Source organism: Solea solea, chromosome 20 (genome assembly GCF_958295425.1).
Source record: "Solea solea chromosome 20, fSolSol10.1, whole genome shotgun sequence".
NCBI lineage: Eukaryota > Metazoa > Chordata > Actinopteri > Pleuronectiformes > Soleidae > Solea > Solea solea.
This window is the reverse complement of record NC_081153.1, coordinates 2,862,323-2,866,259: the sequence shown is the minus strand read 5'-3', so window position 1 is coordinate 2,866,259 and position 3,937 is coordinate 2,862,323. Positions and strand designations below refer to the sequence as shown.

Sequence of the window (3,937 nt, the reverse complement as noted above, 5' to 3'; positions counted from 1 at the left end):
AAGACCTACAGAAGTGATACTTAGCTTAATTCCAGTAGTCCTATGAGATACCCAGATAGTCCAAATGCACACTGACAAATGCTGGTTTGGGTCTGGTTTAAATCTTACTCAGCTGTGTTGGCCACTCCCCTTTGCCAGTGAAACTTCTCACCTGGTGATGGTGATGGCTCAATAGAAACTAGGTCAAAGCAGCAACAATAACAACTTTCTCTTTGACCTAGCAGACAAAATATCTTTTACAAAACTTTCACCTTAATTAAACAGACAAGTGAAAAGTCACAAAAGTCAAGCAACCAGCTACATACAATAGCAATTATTGAAATAGCAACCAAATAAGAAAGACCTACAGAAGTGATACTTAGCTTAATTCCAGTAGTCCTATGAGATACCCAGATAGTCCAAATGCACACTGACAAATGCTGGTTTGGGTCTGGTTTAAATCTTACTCAGCTGTGTTGGCCACTCCCCTTTGCCAGTGAAACTTCTCACCTGGTGATGGTGATGGCTCAATAGAAACTAGGTCAAAGCAGCAACAATAACAACTTTCTCTTTGACCTAGCAGACAAAATATCTTTTACAAAACTTTCACCTTAATTAAACAGACAAGTGAAAAGTCACAAAAGTCAAGCAACCAGCTACATACAATAGCAATTATTGAAATAGCAACAAAATAAGAAAGACCTACAGAAGTGATACTTAGCTTAATTCCAGTAGTCCTATGAGATACCCAGATAGTCCAAATGCAAGATACTTTATTGATCCCAAAGGAAATTCAAGAAATTCAGTCTTTGTCTTTGTCCAGGGAGATGGAGAGTACAGCTGCAGGGACATCAATCAATGATTAAGATTTCCGATTGTGTTGGACGTGAGCGTGTGTTAAAAGGAGACATATGCAGTCATATTACATTACATGTCATTTAGCAGACGCTTTTATCCAAAGCGACTTACAATGGAATTGAGTACAATCAGCCAGGGGTGGAGTCGAATTTGCGACCATGAAGTCTTTCGCACACAGGGTACCAGTCTTAACCACTGAGCCACTCCACCCCGTGGAGTGGCCTCCAACATGTAATCTACAAATCAGAGTCAGTGTCTGATATCTCACCTCTGTATGATTAAAGCCACAGGCTCTGCAGACTTCTTATCTGTCTGTGGACTTTCAACCACTCCAGACAAGAAGTGCATCACCTGGTCCACTTGGTCATCATCTTCAAAAAGAATGAAGACCCTGTCCTCCTTCTTGGCCCAGGGAGACACAATGTTGCCTCTGATGATTTTCTATAAATATATTATAGGTGTTTAGCTTGGGTATTCATATATAAATACATAAACACCACACACAAAATGCCATTGTCACTCACCTTAAGGTATTGCAGCACGCCTTCCTCCTGAGTAATGACATGAATTAACAGACAACTGGACTCACATCGTTGCTGTTTGGCTTGTTGGGCCTTTCCTAAAATTAAATGATACAACGCATAAATATGTAACAGTGAATACATGTGATGAAGTACTTTGAATAAGACATTTTCTTTCCATGATCATTTGCATTTCCTTACGTAGCACAAGACACTTTGAAGACGTGTCATCTTGTCTGGCCACAGTAACATCACTGCTCTAAATGGACACACACATAAGCCTGACTGAGAGAGTAAGGATCTGTGTGCTTGATGATGTGTGAAAGAGACTCACCAAGTCTTTGCTGTAGGGATGGTCTTCAGTGTCCTCTGGCACCTGTAGACCATCATCACAATCACAATTGTTACATAATGTCTTAAATGCAAATGTCAACAACTTCCACATTTTTTAACATGGGAACATTTTTAATCCAGAATCAAGTAGTAATGAACTGGACTGCATTTGCCTGTAAGACTTTCCTGTCCTAAAATATATGCAGGCTAATTGAAATCAAATCAAATCAAATGACACTGTTGACCGTGATTCAACTGAATTTTTAATTTCTAAACATGAAAAATATTATTCATCATCAAATCTTTTATCTTAACAATTGTAGAACTGAGGTCACAAGTTTTCAAATTAGCAAAGCTGTGTGCAACTTGTCAGAGTCAAAGATTAAAAAACAGATCAATACTAATATATAAAGAGCATATAGTTTATCTTATACGTTTCTTGGTTGAAAATGGGACCCTGTCTCAATGTTATAACCTGTACATATAAATAAAAGAAAAAAAAGGGAAAAAATGAGCGCGCGCACACACACACACACGCACACACACACACACGTTGGAAATTCATGACTTGAGGGGACATTGCATTGACTTACATTCATTTCCTGGAGACTTACTCTTACCTTATCCACAATTACTACTGGCCGAATCCTAACCCTGACCCTGACCCTAACCTTACCCTAACCCTAACCTTAAAACATATCTTCACCTTAAAATGTAGTTATTTACATTGTGGGGACTTGATTTTTGTCCCCACAAAGAAGTGCCCATAATGTGACTGTGTAAACAGTTTTAGGTCCCCGCAACATAATACCCGCACACACACACACACACACACTGGGAATAATTATATTTTAAGTTTTGTCCAACAATAATATAATAATGTATAATAATACTAATAATGATATAATGTCCCCAATGAAACTGAGCATTTAGTTTATTCAAATTCACTTAAATCCATCAAATATCTCTGCACTGAAAAAAATGATTCTGACCCCTTGTAAATGTTTCATATACTAGGCAAGCATATTTTAATAGAAATATTTGTATTATTTAACTTCCTTTATAAAATTGTATTAATTCCAACATATAATGTAAAAATTATGACAATCATATTGTGTTTAATTAAATGTAGCTCAAAAGAGATAAGCTTGTCTTAATTTGTGCATGCCATCCTGTTTGAATTTTGACGCATGCTCACAAACATACCGCCACTTTAAGACTTTGGGCGGCAGAAGTTCGTATCTACTCTGGGAAACCTGGGAAGCGGACGTTACTCGCCATTCCTCGGCTGAATTCAGAATTGTTTGGGTAAGTCTTTAATAATCACATTACTTTAACCATGATGTATTTACATTTTTCAAATGTTTTGATCGAAACTAAAGTAGTAAAGCTAGACACATGCTTTACCTAGCTAACTTAACATGCTCCTAATACATTATAAAATAAAATATCTGTTGTCGCTGTGTTTAAACACTAATGTTGCGCTTACAAAGTCAGAGGGAATTTGACCACCGCCGTGTGTGGTGACCGACCCAGGCAGCGCAGTGTCTGTTCGGCATTGAATGACATCAGACAAAGGAACAGGGCATCAAATGTAAGAGAGAAGATGTCTAAAACATTCTCCTACCGGAGAAAAGAAGTGGTGCATGGAAGTCCAGGTGCCAGAGAGTTTAAAGTGAGGTGGCCTGCACTTTTCAATATTGATGAGGTAAATGCTTCCTTCCCCCATGTTCCTTTATTCATTGGGTAGTTTCACTGTATAAGTGTTGTGGTCTGAAGAATGGTATTTCTCTTCATGTATTAATGGTAATTGACTAAAACACTGTAGACATATAGTCTTACTGTATCCTTTTCATGGATCACCATTACATACATGACTAAACAGTGGTCTTTGTCTTCTGTCTCTTTCTTTTATGTTGTGAAAAGCGAGGGGCTCGTTTTCCCAGAGCCTACCATCTAGCCCGGAGCCTGCAACACATAGCAGCGTTGTCCACGGGCGGCATTTCCAAGCCGAGTTTCGTAGCACGTTTGATCAACATATTAAGCGAAGCTAACGGCTACAAACAACCACAACACACGTCGGTTCAAGCAACGGCATTTATTTACTTAACACAGCGCACAGTGAGTTACCCACTGGTTCAGTTACATATTCCATTTAGTTAACAATACTTTCTCTAGTTTATCAAACGCAACACCACACTCACGAATCGACTGCCGGTCTCCCAGGTCCATCCGCAAATTGGTCC

The 3,937-nt window shown here is 38.7% G+C and overlaps 1 long non-coding RNA gene across 1 annotated transcript; it reads right to left on the bottom strand.

Moving 5' to 3' along the window:
- Positions 1-1,110: 1,110 nt before the first annotated feature.
- Positions 1,111-1,655, bottom strand: LOC131447822 (uncharacterized). Its single transcript, XR_009234089.1, has 3 exons — positions 1,560-1,655; positions 1,362-1,456; positions 1,111-1,278 (listed from the first exon to the last, which is right to left on the bottom strand). It is a non-coding gene; the product is annotated as an uncharacterized LOC131447822 (long non-coding RNA).
- Positions 1,656-3,937: the final 2,282 nt, after the last annotated feature.